This window comes from Phyllostomus hastatus, unplaced genomic scaffold (assembly GCF_019186645.2).
Source record: "Phyllostomus hastatus isolate PE091 unplaced genomic scaffold, TTU_PhHast_1.1 phas_scaffold_760, whole genome shotgun sequence".
Taxonomy (NCBI): domain Eukaryota; kingdom Metazoa; phylum Chordata; class Mammalia; order Chiroptera; family Phyllostomidae; genus Phyllostomus; species Phyllostomus hastatus.
Genome location: NW_025334040.1, coordinates 4,283,400 through 4,291,636, shown reverse-complemented (window position 1 = coordinate 4,291,636; position 8,237 = coordinate 4,283,400).

The window sequence follows — 8,237 nt, the reverse complement described above, 5'->3', positions numbered from 1 at the left end:
TTCTTCAGATAGTTTTTCTTTCACGTTTTCTCTCCTCCTAGGAATCCATTACATATGTTAATCCTCATGTCCTTCAAGTGCTTAAGGCTCTGTTCACTTTTTAAAATGTATTTTTCTTTCTGAAAATTGTCTGATTTTATTAGCGTCTCTTCAAATTCCCAATATCCTTCTATTCTCTTTAACACATCCAGTGAAGTTTTTATTTCAGATATTGTAATTTTCAAATCTAAAAGGTCCATTTCTTTCTTTCATATAGTTTGTTTCTCTGCTGAGCTTATTTTTTCATTCCTTTCAAGTGTATTCTCCTTAATGTACTTGAACATCATGGTAGTAATACCTGCTTTACATTCCTTGTAGATTAACATCTGGAGTCCTCTCAGGGTCGGTTTTCATTGAATGTCTCGGTATGTACACATTTTCTTGTTTCTGTTTATACAAAGTACATTTGGATTGTATCCTAGTCATTGTGAAGGATGTGTTGTAAAGACTTTGGATTCTGTTATATTCCTGCTAATTGTATTGATTTTTCTTTTTGTCTTTTAAAAAAGTCAGCCCATTAGATTGGCTGAGCTGGAACTGGAAACTGTTTATCTCCTCCATCATGGGCAGTAGCTGACATTTTTGTTTGGTTATTTTAGCCTTATCTAAGCTACTTGGAATCTGCTCTTTACACATGTACTTTATGGGTTAACCAGAGACTGGGGCAGTGTTTATAAACACAATTTGGAGATACGGCTTCTTGCTCTCTTCTTTGTAGTACTTTCCTCCTCACCAGCTGCTACATTTGCCCTGAAATCTTTTCCTCTGAGACAAAGGAGTAAAAAATATATATTTTCTACCTGAGCTTTTTGCCTCTTGGCCTGGCATGGACTGGGGGCCTGTCCAAAGTAGAAAACAGGAAACTCGACCCAGTGTTCAGTCCTCCACTACAGTGTCTTACTGGTTTTGATTGCTTTCCAAGGCTTTTAGGTAGTTATGGGGGGGAGGGGTGGTTCAAATACAATATTTTGTCCAGATTTTATAGATGTTACATGTAAAATTGTTGTTCTAATACGAGTTGCTTGGCCATGATTAGAAGCAAAATCTCTGGGCTCTTTTTAATATAAGAGTTTTATAGACACTCATCTGAGGAGAGCGGTCTCACATGGGCCCTCAGGAGTCCCTATGTTCAGACATGAATTAGGTGACAGGCTTATGTAACCTTAGCCATGACTTTACCCTGGGCTTTCGCTGTTGGATTTGGAAGTAGGAACCCTTAATTAGAGTTAGCGAGATCAGGTGGAGGTGTTCCTCCAAACAGTGTGTGATGAGTACGCGCAAACTAACAGGACCAGTGGTTTCAACAAGTCTTGTTTCGCATTCGTGTAGAGCCTAACAAGGGGAAGGCCCAGTTCATGTGGTCAGTAAATGTCAAGTCATTATGATAAACAGCTTCAATCCTTGTAAATGATTCAAAATAACATATAATTTAGACTAGTGATGGATTTGGGTATGCCCAAGGAAAAGAAAATTGCCTACATTATTAGGAAGTTCAAGATACATAACCATCTGTGACTTGATGGAGGGGGGTGTAACATAAAGATGTATGATGCCATTTATAAAACTAATTTCTCTTTCCATTTAATCTCTTGGTGCCTAAGAAAATGCAGCTAGTAATTAAGATACCATTTTGGTGTTGCTTATAAATGCTGTTGCCTTCATTAAATTTCACACTTGTGAAAAGGAGCTATTAAGAGACAGCCTAAGGTAACACTTTTGAATAGCTAACTTTTTTAAAAATACGTTTCTAAATTTCCTGCAATAAAATGTAATTGTATTTTGTTTTCACTTGCTAGAATCTTCTCACATATTATCTATTAGAGATAAGACTTGGTGCTGGAGGGAACATTCTGTTAAACCGGAGTAGTACAGTGACTTTTGACTTCCCCTTTCCTTGCCATTCATAGTAAATAACATATTCTGGCTTCTCTAATTTTCCTTATAGTTCACTTCTCCTAAAAAAGCCATGGCTAAAAGTCATGGCAGGAGAGAGATTTCAGAAATATACTATTTTGAAACTGTCAAATTTTAAAATATCTGTTATTAAATTAAAGTGGTTAAGAATCAATCAATAATCATTGAGCATGATTGCAAAACTAGTACTTGTTCTAGTATTGCAAAACTAAAGTACCTTGATGACATGCCTATAAAGTTAAATGCAAAGTAAAATGGTAGAAGAGGAAAATAAAGGGGAAAAACCATATAATTTTTTGTTGTTGGTGCCATGTATATGAACATTGAACTTAATGTGACATGTCTGTGTTGTTTTGTGTGTTACGATTTATTCTATTGGAATTCTAAGTTGTCATTTCTGTGACTAGTCTGTAGCAAATTTAGTGTAAGATAAAAACGTTTTTAGATTAAAGGTTCATATTTATTATGTTTAAGCATCCTGTATTGGCTTAAGATCAATCTTAGTTCAGATACCTTTATTAATCGCTGTCATATAGGAGAAATAATGAGATCTCTCCCTCTATTAATTAAGTCCATTCCCATTCCATATTTTTTAAAAAGTGGTAGTATTAACATGCTCAGTCCTAAAGATTTTTCTTCAGATACTGATATAAGCATTCTCTTCTATTTGTATTCATTTTAACTTCAAAAGACCATCATTGAAGAAAAGATGTCTATTTCTATCTTTTAGGTTTATTTTGTCCTTTGCTTCTTCCTAAGATTATTAATAGAATGTGCAATCAGTGGTGGATGAATTTTGTGATATGAATACCTTCTACACAGAAGAACAAAACTCTAAACTTGGTCTGAACGGAAATGTAAAATTCTTCTGAATCCAACAATTTTTAACCTAGTTTGAAATCAAATTACTATAAGTTATGCAGTTGAAAGCATCTTTTCTTCAAACTAACTCAAAAATCTGTAATGTTCATTTATATACGAACACTGACCACATAGAAGATATACTGGAAGAGAAATTTTCATTCTTAATAGCAATGAAAAATGCCTAGGAATGAAGTTAATGCAAGTGTTTTAAAGCTATGTGAAGACAACTTTATGACATTCTTGAAATATACAAATACAGACTTGAACAAATGGAAATATATCCTATGTTCTTGAAAAAGAAGTTTCAGTATCACAAAGATGTCATTTTCTCCTTGTATTAAAAAGTAAACACAATCTCAATACCAACAAATATTTTTCCAGAAGACAGAAAGACTAATTAACTTCATATGGGAAAATAAGCAAGAATAGTCAGGAAATCCAGCCTTACCAGCATTTTTTATCTCTTGTCTTTTTGATGATAGCTATTCTAACAGTTGTGACGTGACATGTCATTTTGGTTTTGATTTGTATTTCCCTAATGATTAGTGATACTGATCATCTTTTCATGTACATGTTGGCCATTTGAATATCTTTGGAGAAATGTCTGTTTAGATCCTTTGCCCATTTGAATTGGATTATTTGTTTTTTCTGCTATTAAGTTACCACACGAGTTCTTTATATACTTTAGGTATTAACCCCTTATCAGATAAATACATGGTCTACAAATTTTTCTCCCATATGTCCCCTTTTCATTTTGTTGATGGTTTCTTTTGCTGCACAGCTTTTTAGCTTGATGTAGTCCCACCCATTTATTTTTTTATTTTGTTTCTTGTACTTTAGTTGTCATATCCAAAAATATCATTGTCAAGACCCATGTCAGGGAGGACTCAAAAATAGAAACATACTGGTTTGCAGTCCTGGAGGCTAGAAGTTCAAAGTCAAGGCGTCAGCAAGGCCATGCTCCTTCCAAAACCGGTAGGGGAATCTTTCCTTGCCTCCTCCTGGTAGTGTGCTGGCAGCCTTTGGTGGCCTTGGTTTATAGATGTGTCACTCTGATCCTCCATCTTCACGTGATTTCTCTGTGTCTTTTCACGTCCTCTGCCCTCTGTGTGTGTCTGCGTTCGTGTCCAAATGTCCCTTTTAAGGTCGGCAGTCATACTGGATTAGATCCCACCTCCATGACCTTGTCTTAACTTTCTTACCTCTGTAAAGATGCTGTTTCCAAATAAGGTCACAGTCAGAGGTACTGGGGTTAGCACTTTATTTGTCTTTTTTTTGAGGGATACAGTTCAACCCACAACAAAGTTGTACAAAGTTTCTCTTCGAGGTAATGAAAATATTCTGGAAATGTGTAGTAGTGATGGCTGCACAACATCGTGCACGTACTCAGTGCCTTTGAGTTGTACACTTAAAAATGACTAAAATGGTAAATTTGTTGTGTGTTTTACCATAATAAAAAAGTGTTTAGAAAGCTATTCAGCAAATGCTAAAAGTAATTTTATCTAAGTAGTGGTGGCATTTTGGGTGAGTCTTTCTTCACTGTACTTTTATGTTTTACTTGTAAGCAGAAAATATATTTATTTTTACAGAGTTAATCTTAAGAGAGCATGTATGACATCTAGTTTGATAAAGCAGAAGAAAGTGTGAAACTTTTTCCACCCTAAAATGTTTTTGGTTTTCCTCTTTAAGGAGTCTGGATATTTGTAATTCAAACCTTGGAATGTTTAAAAATTTCTTCAAAATGAGAAACAATTTTCTCTTTGCTGTTAGTAAAGGGTGTCAATTCTATGGGCCATTTTACTGTGTTAAAAACCTAGAAATAATTTCAAATTTAGATTCTCATTCTTCACCTTTAGGGAGTATGGATGTAAATGCCAAATATCTATCACCTGGCCATGATAAATCCAACCTTTGGAAATATCACTTGGTGCCTGGTTGTGCTAAAAGAGTGTTACAGAAAAATGTAATAGCTTTTCATTGTCAGTTTTCAGGCAAAGTTACAGTATTAGAGTTGAATAAAATTAATGGATAAAAATAGGATTAAGATAATGATATTTTGATTGGTTATGTTTGATTTTTCTATGTATGCATTTATAAACATAATTTTATTCACAAAAAGGAGTAGATTATTTTTTCATAGGGCAATGTTATGTCTTTTTCATGATCAGTTGAGGAAAAATTCTCAATTTAAGTAAGATCTACTTTATGTGAACTGTGGAGATGGTCAGTGAATCCAGAGTGCTTCTCAAGTTAAGAAATTTAGAATATCCTGAATATTTCCTTATGTCATGCAGAATGTTCTTATTGCCACATTATTGTATGATATAATACTCTGAAAGAGGAATTATAAGCTTACATAGAAAACAAAGTAGAAAAATATTTATCCATTTATCATATTCTAATCTTAATGAATTAAAACTTTTACTTTCACAATATCATTTTAATGTTCAGCCAGATTTTCAGAAAATGGAAATTAGCAATACTATTCATTGTCATTTTGGCCTTTAAAAAACTTTTAAATACAAGATTAGTAAGATATTAGAGCTGTGGTAATTAGATTTCTTTCAGGGTAATAAACCATTAAAGTTTATGAGTCACATTAACAGAAAGACCTCTCAGTTCTGCCATTTCCCTTTATCAGTTCATTCTACAATGAACATAAAATCCTGTGCCTGGAGTTCAGAGCACAGCAAGGGAGAGAGGGAAGAGCCAGAAGAGAAAATCCAGAAAATAGTCAGTGGGAGATGTGCAGCAACCTTGTGCTCCTCAAGCTCATGACAAATGTCTCATGCTGATGCTCTGCTGGGAGCAGCAGGCCTCGGCTGTGGTGACACTTCCTCTCCGTGACTTAGTAACCAGCCCGTGGTCTCCAGGGCTCCCGGAGTCCCCACGTTTGTTTTCTGGAAGTTCTCCCAAAGCCTTCTTAGTTGTTTAAAAAAAAAAAATTAACAGAGCAAAGAATAAGAGAGCTCTGGCCTTTGTGGGGGAGAATTTACCTGATCATTCCTTGATCCCTGGGGAGGTTGGTGGAAGCCTCCAGAAAAATCAGGGTGTGGGCCACAGGCCAAGACTCGGAGGACAGAGTGGATGCCACTTGTCGCTGCTGTGACCTCAGAGATTTTCTCAGTGAGAAGAGCGCCATACTGCTCTGTCCCACCCTCACTAGAGAATCCTTGGGACAGCCTGTGGCGGGAGCTGCGTGTGTGACCGCAGGCCAGAATCCGATGGAGCCTCTAGGGTACGCAACTCACTTACTTTCTTCCTTTGCCCTCTTCATTACTTGACTCTCTTGTTCTTATGGATTTTATTCTGTACTTTCATTGAGAACATCTCAAAAATTTTTGGAAGCTGAAGAATATATATGTATATGTGTTTCTGCATGCATTATTGTAACAAGCATAGTCAAATTGATACAAATTTAAAAACAGGTTTTTCGTGATTTATAGAAAGTATTTTCCAAATCTTATTGTATATGGGTTTTCTTTCAAAAGAATTCTTTGATTACATATTTTCAAAGAAGAAAACCGTTGTTTGCAACTTATTCTAAAAGAATTTGCCAAATGCCAGATGCTCTTTTGTAGCTAGGAAGATTTATCAAAAACACATCCTTCTGTCAAAACCGCAACATCCTTCTGTAAGTTCCCAAAGTTTGGGAAGTCCCATACGCAGTTCGGCACGTGTGAGGACCTGGGTAGAAATGCGGTACGGAGGGTTGGGGACTGGGGTGGTCTCAGAAAGCAGCCTGGCATCTACTCCGTCAGTTGTGATGACACTGGCATTTTTAGAAGCCTGAACACGCAAGCACTTTTATTGTTTTTTTAAGATTAAAATTAACCTAAAAAATTAAAAGTGAGCAGCAACAGGTATTTATTTGATATCATTAAGAATTGCAATCCAGAAGCACAGATTCAGGCAGAAACGCAAATTATGTCCCAATGTAGGGTGAAGGCAGGGGGTGTTTATGGGAAAGGGAAGGGAAATAATTACATGAATAGAAGGAAGAGATTCCTGTAAGGACTAATAAGCTAAGTTATTCTTTAGCTATGCATGATGGTGCTGATTCTTAAGAATGTCCTAAATTTCAGTCCTCTTAGTATGTCTGCAAACAGTCGTTCGGAATATAATGTTAGTTTGTCCCAGCACAAAGGTTACTTTGTCCAGTTGAAACATTCCAAAGGCTCAACAAGGAGCAAGACCTTCAAGGCCTTTTCTCTGGGATGGCAGCTCCAACTCGATTTTGAAATGGCTCCATTTATGTGTTTTCCCATTAAAACCAAAGTAAGCATTCTTTAGTCCACATAGCCCACCTAATTGAGTTTTCCATTTTGCCCAAAGCCTAGGAAAGAATCACCTCTACCCTATTACCTCCGACAGGAGACTTCAGGCTCTCATCTTGTACCTCATCTGATATGTGTGCTTGACTCCCAGTTAAAAGTACAAAGTTTGGTTGGTGAGTTAGTTGTTTTAAAGAAGTTGAATATGCACAGCTCTCTACAAATATGTGGCAAACACTCCATGTATTTTATATTATACCTCATCAGCACTGGTTGCTAACAGCTAACCCACTCAGTCTTTCAAGGTGTATTAAAGCTTCATCAGTTATTCAGATCTGGATGAATTATCAACTTGGTCAGATTCTAGATGGCATTGATAGCCTTTGCTATACTGTCACACTAGCCAAATGTTTTGGAGATTATTTGTTAATGTAGTGAAAGAGTATCTGATATTAGTTCCATAGAGTTAGTTTCCTTATGAGTACAGTTTTCAGAAAACCTGTTTTAGCAGTGTTTCTATTTTAATGAGTTTGGATGGAATTTTTTTTCAACTTAAATTAGTAACATTTTTCAGTAAAAAAGTTTCAGACATGAAGAGAAAATAACAATGAAAACCCAAGCCTACCATCTATGCTAGGAAATAAAACATCATAAAGACAGTTGAAACTGCTGGTATAGTCCTCTCAGACTGTATTCTTTCCTCCATACCCACCCTGTAATTTTGCTGTTGTAATTCCCATGCTTATCTGTAATAGATTATTTTTACTCAGCATTGTTGATGGGGTTTATCCATGTTGCTATGTGTAGCTCTAGTTCATTCTTTTTCATTGCTATCCATTCCATCATTCTCTTGTTGGTGGGTATTTAAGTTGATTTTAACATTTTGCTGTGATAATACCAAATGGATGTTCCAACAGGTCTCTTCTTGTACACGTGTATGCACTTTTCTAGAATATATATGTATAAGTTAAATTGCTGTGTCACAAGTATAAACATCTTTCATAGTTCTCAAATTACTTCCAAAAATGTTTATACAGTTCACAGGCCAGTTGTGTTGTAGAATGTCCTTCAGTTTGAATTTGAGGTTTCCTGGTGATTAAATTCAGGTTGCACATCTTTGGCAGGAACATCACAGAAGTAAATGTT